We start from the raw sequence: 12046 nt of genomic DNA, 5'->3' as shown, positions 1-12046 counted from the left end.
ATAAATGGCATATTAGCTGTAGCAATACACTACATGTCCAAGTCTCAACTTATTCCTTGCCTTAATTCTAATTAAATTAAAAATTTCCTAAATTCTTTGGGCCTTAGTTTCCTCATTTGTAAAAACAGAGTGTTAGACTATACCATTTGGAGGTTTTCTAGGCTTCAGCATAAACTGTTACTGACAAATATTAAACCAAATGCTCTAAAATGTGATGATTCTATAATTACAATGACAGAGAGATGTCACAAAAAATACAGTTTCACAGTGTATAAGACCTAAGTTACAAGCCTGACATAGAAACATCTTTGCACTTAGTCTATTTCTAATTTGGCTAAGCCATGACACTTTTCTATAAACAGTAACTAAATCTACAAGTGGAAGGTGCTTCCTTATAGACACTGAAGGTTATCAAATACAGTAAAGTAATATATTTAGGGATCATATTTCAGATTCAGATAATGTTTTTATGCTGGTATTACTATGTTCCTTTGCATTAATTTTTGTCAGCATTAACTATTTAAATATGTTTTTTCCCCAAAATGTTAACACTTCTATAAACAAGAATGATAAAAGAATGACTTCAGATTTTTAGAATTTTGAGAACCACCCTTATTCTCGTTTGCTAACTTCATTGGCTAAGAACTATTCCTATAAAACTTATCAAATCAGCTCCTTTCACTGTAGGCAGAACATTACAAAGCATATTCTTTTTGTGTATAATGTCTCAGTGTGATACTGAACACTGAAAGAACTACAATTCTGAGAACTTTGGGGGTCATATTTTCTTCATCTTTAATATACTGCACTAAGTGATTTAAAAAAGGCTTTCTGTCCCCAAATACTGTTTTCAATACATACTGTCAAAGAACAAAAGTGCCTGGCATTGTATAAAGAACTGCAGGGAACAAGGAAGGAGTACCCAGCACTGCACCTGCTCCCAGGGAGATCACATCTATACTATTTTAGCTGTCTTTAACCCATGAAAATGAAGTTTCAGAATCCAACCTAATAAGGAGATAAGACAAGGTTATCTCCTAATAACCTTAAGGAGATAAGACAAGTACTCTAAAACTAAGCATGGACTAATAATTTAATGGTTGCTGAATTGATACAATGAGTTTTTTTATTTTAACAAAACCCCTCTGTGACTTTGGTTCTCATTTGATGTTTCTAATATAATTATTCACTTCCTTATTTTCACTGTACTTGAAAGATTTTGACACTTTGTCCATTAAAAAGATTATGAATTGGCTCACAGACTGTCAATAAAACCATTTTTTTCTATAATTTTTTTCTCAAGAAATGATTATTTGAACCAAGATCCTTTGTCTACTCTCTGAGCCCTTTAAGGTCATGAGATCTTAAGAAGCTTGACAAAACTGAAAAAGCATCTTTCACAATCTCCTTATATTGCACATGAAGAAATTGAGAACCAAAGAGCTGAAGTTACTTTTACTGGTGAGATTAAGTTAGTGGTGAAGTCAGAATAGGAGAGCTGTTCTTTATTCTGTGCTGAGGGCAGCACCACAGTAAAGCATACCTTATCTAACATTCATTCAGTTTGCCATTTGTTTAGCAAGTACCATATGTCCCCCAACTCCGAGACAGTGTTATCATATTTTAAAGCTTTCCTTTGACCTTTTCAACATCTGGCTTGAGGAATGGCAGTAGTTTTAAAATGGCTTTGACAAATCAAAAGGTCTTTCTTCCTAGCAAAGCCCCTTACATACCGTGCAGATGAATGACTCAGCTTTGTTTAACTTCAGGCTGTTTATTTTGGGTGAGGATGGTAATTCAATTTGGCAGTACTTCCAGCTCACACACACTAACTGTTGTCTTGTAGTTTGGTATTATCCAGACTCTACTGGCTTGAAACGGGACTTATCAGGGGTTCCTGACAGCTGATACCTTTGCTGACAGAAAGTGCATGGAACACTACTACCTCAATATTTGTTTTGCATATCAAAAATAGTTCCTACCTTACTCAGATACTCAGAAATATAAATGATAAGGGTGGATTATTTTACAGCAATACATCCACGAATAGAGGTCACTAGTTAGAAAGGAATTTGCTATTGTATCACTCTGAAAATAATCAGTAATTATTAGGAAATTATTAAGAAATTCATCTTACAGTATTTTTTCAACAGCTAATACATAAATTTGTGGGAATGAGAGAATTAACATGGCTAATCTTAGGAAGACTCAATCGTTTCACACTGTGTCTCCTGAGTCCTGAGAAATATGTATCACCGTTTCCAAGATGTAGCCCAATAGAGGTGTAATATGGAAAACTGCCTCAAAACTGTTCACAAAGTATATTAAAACAACTATCTTGTTGAAAAGTAAAAAAGAGCATAAAAACCACAGTAGTTACTCGATAAAAGTTCATTATCAGAGTTACCAATGAATATATTGGGTTGCCATTTCCTTCTCCAGGGGATCTTCCTGACCCAGGGATCAAACCCGGTCTCCCACGTTGCAGGCAGACGCTTTACCATCTGAGCCACCAGGGAAACCCAATGAATATATTGGAAATGTTTAATTTAGTGTCTATGGTTTGAATTTGATTAAATGATGAATTTATTTCCCCTTGGTGTAATTTAGCAGAAGTCTGAGTAAATATGTGAGCACCTTTCTGGAAATTAGAACTTCACCCTGTTGTATATTAAAATTCAAATACCAGGTCTTTGGGGCTAGGGGCTGGGGCCTCAGAAGGAGATGGGTAGAGAAGGATGTGAACTACTCTAAAATATAAAGGCAGGGCTGTTTCAGAGCTCTTCTCCTCCACTGGGCCTGAGTAGGAGGATACCAGCGAAAACTATAGCTGCTTGTGTTTGATATTAAGAAGAATTTTTTTGGTAATGTGACCTGTAAGGGGTGAGAAAAAAATAGAATCTGAACCTCTGTATGTCTCTAACCAAAACTTCAAATAGGAGGCTTCAGGTGATTTATCTGAAAGCGAATCAGTGATTCCTGACTCTCCAGGACCATTTATCTCACACATTCCTCAGTGTCACAATCAAAAGGAGAGAAAAAAAACCCAGAAAACAAACACCCAGGACCTTGCTGGAATTAAAATAAAGAACTGTCTTTGTTAAGATTAATGACAATAAGCTTTAAACTCATATGGCAAACCAAAGTGTGAACAGTGTCAAATGATAAGAATAACTGCAATTTAGTGCATAGGCTAGACATTATTGCATACTTTGCAAATATTATGCTTTCACAAAATTCCTGAAATTAGGGTGTGCTGAATTTCATTCAGATTTCTGACCTATGACTATTTTTTAAAATCAGAATTACCCACTTCTAATGGGATTTTTAATGGCCCTTCCATAAAGTTATCTGTGTGGGGCTACATGCAGGCAAGCTGTCAAATATAGTCTATCAGCATTGAAAGAAAAGTTTGTTACAACACAGAATGCCTAAATGTTGTGTATGGACAACTGGAATTAAGGCCAGAGTTAGTCACCAGGGCGTGAGAATGGCAGGCAACAATACGATAGGAATGAATCTTTTCAAGACATTTCACCAACAGGTAATTCTAAGATGTAGAGATTAAAAAAAAAAACCAACCACAAGGGACTACTTCTTTGGATAATAGGTGGTTTTCTACTAACACAAAAATTTACATGTGTGTTAATGAACCTATCTTTAAGGTCTAATCAGCATACTTAGTGATCACCACAATGGTTTTAAAAAAACTGTGGCTATATTTTCATTTTCACCAACAATTATAGGCTTCCTAATAACACATGTTATAAATTGTATCCCAAGTGGTACCAGTCAATTTAAGAGCTTGGTCTGAGTCCATTCTAAGACCCAATAGGCACTTGATAAGACAGTGGCTGATAAGCAGGCATCCTTCTTCCTCTTGTTATTTGAGATTTAGGTCTGGGCTTTTGTTTAGCTCTCAGCTGATACATATCAAACAGTTGGGCCTTGTCTGTGATTAACCTAGAGAAAGCAGCAGAGGCAGCTTGTGGTTGCACAGAACAAAAGGGGAGCCTCACTTGAACTGGCAGAGAAACAAAAACTCTATGCCAAAAAAAGGGTTTGTCTGTTACTCTGAAGTCAACATCAGATCCTGCAGGTATCCGCAAACATCAGCCAAAGTCAGCTGCTCATTCTGCAAACAGAAGCAACATTGGGAACAGAACAAAGCTGTACAACCTATATGTCTTGTTCCTTCCAGGACAAGGAACATCAACTTTACTAAAGATATGTCTTACGAAAAAGGAAAATAGTTATTTGATAATAAGAGAAATTAGACTCTCATTTAATTATCTAATTCTTAATTATTTTAGTAACTAAATTAGGATTATGCACAGAGACAGACCAGATAAATCTTTTTGTCAGGAGTATTCAGAATAAGGGATAACTAAGCAAAGGTAAACAGAACAAAAAGCACAGTTAAGGAAACACAGATTCAGCAGAGTTCTGAAGTTTGATATCCAGGTATTATAAAAAATGAAATTCAAAAATACAGTTACATGTTTTATTGTGCAGGAGTAGATAGATATAATTGAATATATTAAAAATTTACATGGAGATATTCTTTTTCCAAAAAGTAGTTGGTATTGATATTACCAAAAAACTTGTCCTTAATCAGGAGGCTCATCAGGATTAAGGCTAATAATTATTGCTTTTCTTTCTAGAAGTACAGTTTGCTTCCTCTGATTACTCCCCACCCTAGCTAGATCTTCAGTGATAAGTGAAAATGGAATTTTCTTTTAAGACAGTTATAAATTTTAGTACAAATAACTATATTATACATTCATTAAAACACATTTACTAAACCATGACACATGTAGGAAAGAGTTAAGTTTAAGTCATTTGCAGCAGAAATGCATTACCAATTGCTTTTCTTCTTCATCCAGCATAAAATACAATCAGGAAAAAGGAATATGTTTCATAATGTTTCATAGTAATGTTTTGTCATTTTGTCCTATTATCCTAAACAAAATGGCAAATTCTGAGGTAGCCTTTACAATGCAGAAATGGTTGTGTTTTTGTTTTTTTTTTAATTTTTATCTAATAATGGAGCGTAGCTGATTAACAATGTTGTATTAGTTTTAGGTTTACAGCAAAGTGATTCAGTTATATATACACATGTATCTACTCTTTTTCAAATTCTTTTTCCATTTAGCTTATTACAGAATTGATCAGAATTCCTTGTGCTGTTGGTTATCTATCTTAAATGTAGCAGTGTGTATATGTCAATCCCAAACTTCCAATCTATCCCCTCCCCCCAGCCACATACTGGTTCTCTAAGTCTGTGAGTCTTGGAAATAACTAGTAATCAGATGTGGAGATAAAATTAAGCGAATGGTTAACAAATAACAGGACTTCAGGAAAGCAACGTTTCAGACTTTTGTGAATTCATATTTTTATATGGCTATACTGAAAAAGGACAGAGATGAACTAGCTATGATTGAGGAGACATTCATTCATACAGCTACTCATCCTTTACCACATGTGGCTCTCCAGTCAACATTTTCCCCAGCTCCCAGGAAACATCAGTTAAGCAACTCAGTGTCTCCATGACAGTCTTTTCAGACCGCTTCTACACTTCTTATCAAATGGATTGTGATTATCTCTTCTGGTGCCTTTCTCCCACTAAACCTGGAGGTCCTCCAGGGCAAAAATAGGTCCCATTCCCCTTTGAAATTTCAGAAATTTAAACAGTACTTTGGATACAGCAGGCACTTGAGTACCGGACAGGGATGGATAAGAACAAGAGGAAAGACAGACCAAGTGGTATAATCCCAAGAAGCACGGATTAGTTGCTTTTCTCAAATTTCTGATAACTGCTTCTATTATTGTGGAAGAGTCACTGGCACTTAATTTCTTCAACTGAAGAATGAGGCTGCTAACAGAGGCTGCCTCAGAAGAGTCTGTTTGGCCTAAAGTGTTTTCCAGAACTTTGAATATTACTTCTCTTTGGGGTAAGCATCCCCCCCCTCCACTTTCTAGTCAGACAGCAGCCCACAGTCTCACACCTGTCCACTTAAGTGCCTGTCTGACCCCTGGAGGCAGGGGAAGGGGAGTGGGGAGAGTTCTGATTTGTAGAATTTGCAGATTTCTGTGGCGTAAATATTCCTACCATGGCTGATTTCAAGGTGGAAAAATGATGCCACTGCATGTGTGTGGAGGTATGAAGAGATCCTAACAACTGCTTCTGACAGCTCTACCACAAATTGGAATGTATCAATTTATTTTTCTTTTACTAACTATTCATTATGCTAGCATACTGTTTAAGAAAAAATTGCCACAGTCTATGGGTTGTAAAGAGTCGTACATGACTGAAGGAACTTAGCATGCAGGCACATGGAGTACTTGACAGTTTCCGAAGGATAACCCATGTGTGTTCTCCTATTTGAATGCCATCTCACAGTATGGCATTGGAGCTGGTAACAGCTCCAGGTGGGCAGAACTGAAGTCACAGTCACAAGTTCATTAATGAAGCAAAGATTTTACCTGCAGAGCATATTCACTCTGCACCACTGCTACATAAAGACCTGGGTGGTCCCTCTCAGAACTGATCTCATCATCAAGTTAATCAGGGGACAAAGTCACTGGTATGTAGAAGTTTTATTCCAAAGTAGATTGAAGGAATTTAGGCACACTAACCTAAGTCAACCACAATGTCAAAGATACACTCAGGATGCCAATTCACTGTTGGTTCCACACTCAGCAGGGGAGACAATACCTCCAATGAACTTGTAGAAATTATATTTGTTAACATTTATGACCTTTATATGTAGTTAAGATTCATTTTTATCAGAGCTAGGCAATACCAGTCAAAATCTTTTTAGAGTAACTTGGAGTTAGAAAAACCATAATTCCCAAAGATATATGTACCCCAATGTTTTCTGCAGCACTATTTACAATAGCCAGGACATGGAAGCAATGTAAATGTTCACCAACAGAAGAATGGATAAAGAAAATGTAGCATATATATACAATGGAATATTACTCAGCCATAAAAAGGAACGAAATGGTGCAATTTGCAGAGACATGGATGGACAGAGATTGTCACAGAATGAAGTCAGAAAGAGAAAAACAAATATTGTATATTAACACATATATGTGGAATCTGTAAAAATGGTCCAGATGAACCTATTCGCAAAGCAGAAATATATACTCAGATGTAAAGAACATATGTATGGACACCAAACTGGGAGAGAAGGGGTAGGATGAACTGGGAGATTGGGCTTGACATATTAACACTACTATGTATAATACAGATAAGTAATGAGAACATACTCCATAGCATAGGGAGCTCTATTCAGTGCCCTGTGGTGACCTAAATAGGAAGGAAATAAAAAAAAGCAGGTGTATATATACATATATATACACACACACATATAGTTGATTCACTTTGCTGTATAGTAGAAAATAACACAGTATTGTAAAGCAACTATACTCCAATACAAATTTAAAAATTAAAAAGAAAAAAGAAGTAAGCAACTATTCAGAAGACAGCTCTACTCATGGAAATCGAGTCTATTTGACTGAAGTTTCCCTATTGGTCTTTTCTTAGGTTCTAATTTACATCTCCTTACTGACTTTTATACCCATTGTGACATCTACCTGAAGTAGTCTACAAAGCCAACTCCTCTCTTGGAAAGACCTCCAACTTCATATGCTTTCTGTCTTCTTTGTTAATAGGAAATTCAGTGCAGAGGTTCTACTTGCATAGAACTCTTTAAAAAAGACAATTACCGAAACACAGATATAATGCCCATAATAAGACAGAATATGACTGTACACTGGCATACCTGACTCTGTGAGGTTATGAGATTGTAAAGGGCAGAGGCTTAATCCACAGCAGAGCAGTTTGTAAACAGATATACAGTTTGTATACATTGATTAATATCAACATATCCAGGACAAGATGAAGAGCTCGGTTATGAAGACAGGCTTCCTGGATGAGAATTCCAGCTTTGTCTCCTACTGGCTGTATGATGTTGTGAAAATCACTTAACCTCTCTCAGCTCCAATTTCCTTATCCATAAAATAGGAAGACCTACTTTACAAGCGTCACTCTGAGAATGAGAAAATTCTCATAAAGCATTTTGAACAGTTTTTACAACATAATATACAATAAATCTTAGCTATTATTATTATAAACTAGATATACAGATGAAATAACAGATTATTTTAGTAAGCAAATACCATGATGCTTAATTTCCCAGTCTTTGTGTAATATTCTGCTTCTGAAAGTAGTTCAAACCAGTGGTTTGGATTGTCTTTGCAAACAGTTTAAAATGGTATCATTACGATGGGAGTAGATTTAGGATAAAATATATCTAAAAAATGTGCTTCACTCAAACCATGCAAGTCTGTTATTCCTTGTTCATAAAAGAAGACTACAGGAAGATTTGTAACCAACATCTTTGTCTTTAGATTTCTACCTTCCCAACACACCTTTCATGTTGATATTATAATTTTTCTACTTCACACAGAACTTTTATTTCTATTCTCCCCACACTATGAATTTTGCTTACAGAAAAAAAAAAAAATTAACTCATTAGCATGTTTTATAATGCCCCCATAGTCTGGCCTTAGCTAAAGTTTCTAACTTCTGTTTCATTACTTTCCATTATAAATTTGATACCTTGCCAGGCTTGATCATCCACCTAATTGATGATGGATTTTAATTTGCTTATTCATTCATTTACCCATTTCACTCAAATACTTTATACTTGCTTACTATGTGTCAGAAACCCTGCTAGGCGCTACGAATTAGAGATTAAAACAATGCATAGGCTTAGCTCTTAAGAGTTCACAATCTAATAAAAAAAGGTATGTAAATAATTTCGCATAAAAACAGTAATGGATGCAAAATCTGTACACAGGTGATTTACCTGTAAAAATCCCCATTTGAATTCTTAAAAACAAGTAATGGTGTTTGTCTGAGGAGGCAGAAAAATGTTTTATAGAAAAGATGAACTTTATCTTTGGTGTTAGATGATTAGGAGATTAAGCGTTTAATGGGAAGATAATGGAAAATGTTTCCCAGGAAATAAAATTGAATAAAGCCTTGACTATATGAAATTACCTATAATATCTAAGGAAAGCAAGTATTTTGTAGTTTGCTTGTACTTTGATGTATGTTGGTGGAAAAATGTGAAGTAAGACTGTAAAGAAGCTTGCAGACAGACCCAGAAAGGTTGCATACGCTGTAACTGAGGAAGGTGTCTTCTATTTTTGCTTCCTTTTCCCAGCAAGTGTCCACCTCCCTCTTGCTACTTAAATAAACCTTGTTGTCATTGTTGCCATGAAGCAAGTATCTGATCCAGGTCTGGCCAATCCAGGGGACAGAGGCTGAAATGATATGCACTTTTCAGAAGCAGGGCCAGGGTTAAACCTTCCCTGAAACTAACATTTGAAGAAAGAAGTTTACTTTTTCTGCTGGGTGGCCTGTGATTTAGGGATCTGCTATGTGGAGAAGGCTTGTCTGCATTTTTAGAGAATGAGCCCAGTAGTCTTCAAAGAAGAGTAAGCAGAGATGGGATGTACAGACATATCTTGTTTTTATTGTGCTTTGCTTTATTGAGTTTTATAGATACTACAATTATTTTTTAACAAATCGAAGGTCTGTGGCAACTCTGTGTTGTTAGATGATGGTTAGCATTTTTTAGTAATTAAATATTTCTTTTAATCTTTATTTATTTAATGCCTTTATTTATTTTACGCCATGGGCAACACGTGGGATCTTAGTTCCCCAACCAGGGATTGAACCTGGGCCCTCTGCATTGGGAGCATGAGTCTTAACCACTGGAAGTCTAGGGACGTCCCAGTATTAAAGTATTTTTAAATTAAGGTATGTATACTGATTTCTTAAAGACATACTGCCATTGGATATTTAACAGACTATAGTATAATATAAAGTGCATACTTATGTATGTACTTGGGAAACAAAAAAATTTGTGTGACTTGCTTCATTGCAGTATTCACTTTGCTGCAGTGGTGTGGAACTGAATTTACAATATATCTGAGGTATGCCTGTCAACAGGAGACTGAGTCCTAGGGATGCTGAATTTCTGTCCCAGTCCATGAGGCCATGGTTCCTGGTGTACTGCTTTCACTTCCACAAGTGACTGTTAACATCTCAGCCACATGAGTCACTTGGTTTAAGGAAGTTTGGAAGTCCCAGCCATGTAATCAGAGGAGAAAAAGAAATATAAGGAATCCAGATTAGAAAAGAAGTAAAATGGTCACTTTCACAGATGACATGATACTACACATAGAAAATACTAAAGATGCCATCAGAAAACTACTATAGCTAATCAATGAATTTAGTAAAGTCACAGGATACAAAATTATTACACAGAAATTCCCTGCATTTCTATAAACAATGAAAAATCAGAAGGAGAAACTAAGGAAACAATCCTGTTCATCAATGCAATAAAAAGAATAAAATACCTAGGAATAAATCCTATCTAAGGAGACAAATGCAAAAAAGCAAAATGGCTGTCTGAGGAGGCCTTACAAATAGCTGTGAAAAGAAGGGACGTTAAAAGCAAAGGAGAAAAGGAAAGATATAAGCATCTGAATGCAGAGTTCCAAAGCATAGCAAGGAGAGATAAGAAAGCCTTCCTCAGCGATCAATGCAAAGAAATAGAGGAACACAACAGAATAGGAAAGACAAGAGATCTCTTCAAGAAAATTAGAGATTCCAAGGGAACATTTCATGCACAGTTGGGCTCGATAAAGGACAGAAATGGTATGGACCTAACAGAAGCAGAAGATATTAAGAAGAGGTGGCAAGAATACACAGAAGAACTGTACAGAAAAGATCTTCACGACCAAGATAATCACGATGGTGTGATCACTCACCTAGAGCCAGACATCTTGGAATGTGAAGTCAAGTGGGCCTTAGAAAGCATCACTACGAACAAAGCTAGTGGAGGTGATGGAATTCCAGTTGAGCTGTTTCAAATCCTGAAGTGCTGAACTCAATATGCCAGCAAATTTGGAAAACTCAGCAGTGGCCACAGGACTGGAAAAGGTCAGTCTTCATTCCAATCCCAAAGAAAGGCAATGCCAAAGAATGCTCCAACTACCGCACAATTGCACTCATCTCACACACTAGTAACGTCATGCTCAAAATTCTCCAAGCCAGGCTTCAGCAAAACGTGAACCGTGAACTTCCAGATGTTCAAGCTGGTTTTAGAAAAGGCAGAGGAACCAAAGATCAAATTGCCAACATCCACTGGATCATCGAAAAAGCAAGAGAGTTCCAGAAAAACATCTACTTCTTCATGACTATGTCAAGGCCTTTGACTGTGTGGATCACAATAAACTGTGAAAAATTCTTGAAGAGATGGTAATACCAGACCACCTGACCTGCCTCTTGAGAAACTTGTATGCAGGTCAGGAAGCAACAGTTAGAACTGGACATGGAACAATGGACTGGTTCCAAATAGGAAAAGGAGTACGTCAAGGTTGTATATTGTCACCCTGCTTATTTAACTTATATGCAGAGTACATCATGAGGAACGCTGGGCTGGAAGAAGCACAGGTGGAATCAAGATTGCTGGGAGAAATATCAATAACCTCAGATATGCAGATGACACCACCCTTATGGCAGAAAGTGAAGAGGAACTCAAAAGCCTCTTGAAAGTGAAAGAGGAGAGTGCAAAAGTTGGCTTGAAACTCAACATTCAGAAAATAAGATCATGGCATCTGGACCCATCACTTCATGGGAAATAGGTGGGGAAACAGTGGAAACAGTGTCAGACTTTATTTTTTGAGCTCCAAAATCACTGCGGATGCTGATTGCAGCCATGAAATTAAAAGACGCTTACTCCCTGGAAGGGAAGTTATGACCAACCTAGACAGCACATTAAAAAGCAGAGACATTACTTTGCCAACCAAGGTCCGTCTAGTCAAGGCTATGGTTTTTCCAGTGGTCATGTGTGGATGTGAGAGTTGGAGTGTGAAGAAAGCTGATCGCCGAAGAATTGATGCTTTTGAACTGTGGTGTTGGAGAAGACTCTTGAGAGTCCCATGGACTGCAAGGAGATCC

At 36.7% G+C, this 12046-nt stretch overlaps 1 protein-coding gene across 1 annotated transcript in view; it reads right to left on the bottom strand.

Annotated features, from left to right (window-relative positions):
• Nucleotides 1-12046, bottom strand: part of PKP2 (plakophilin 2) — a 92182-nt gene that overhangs the window by 17998 nt on the left and 62138 nt on the right. The gene's annotated exons all lie outside the window — the stretch shown is intronic.

Source organism: Moschus berezovskii, chromosome 6, assembly GCF_049115385.1.
Source record: "Moschus berezovskii isolate FMDL1 chromosome 6, NW_MosBer_1.0, whole genome shotgun sequence".
Classification (NCBI taxonomy): Eukaryota; Metazoa; Chordata; class Mammalia; order Artiodactyla; family Moschidae; genus Moschus; species Moschus berezovskii.
Note: the sequence above shows the minus strand (reverse complement) of the source record. Positions and strands in the feature narration are given on the sequence as shown.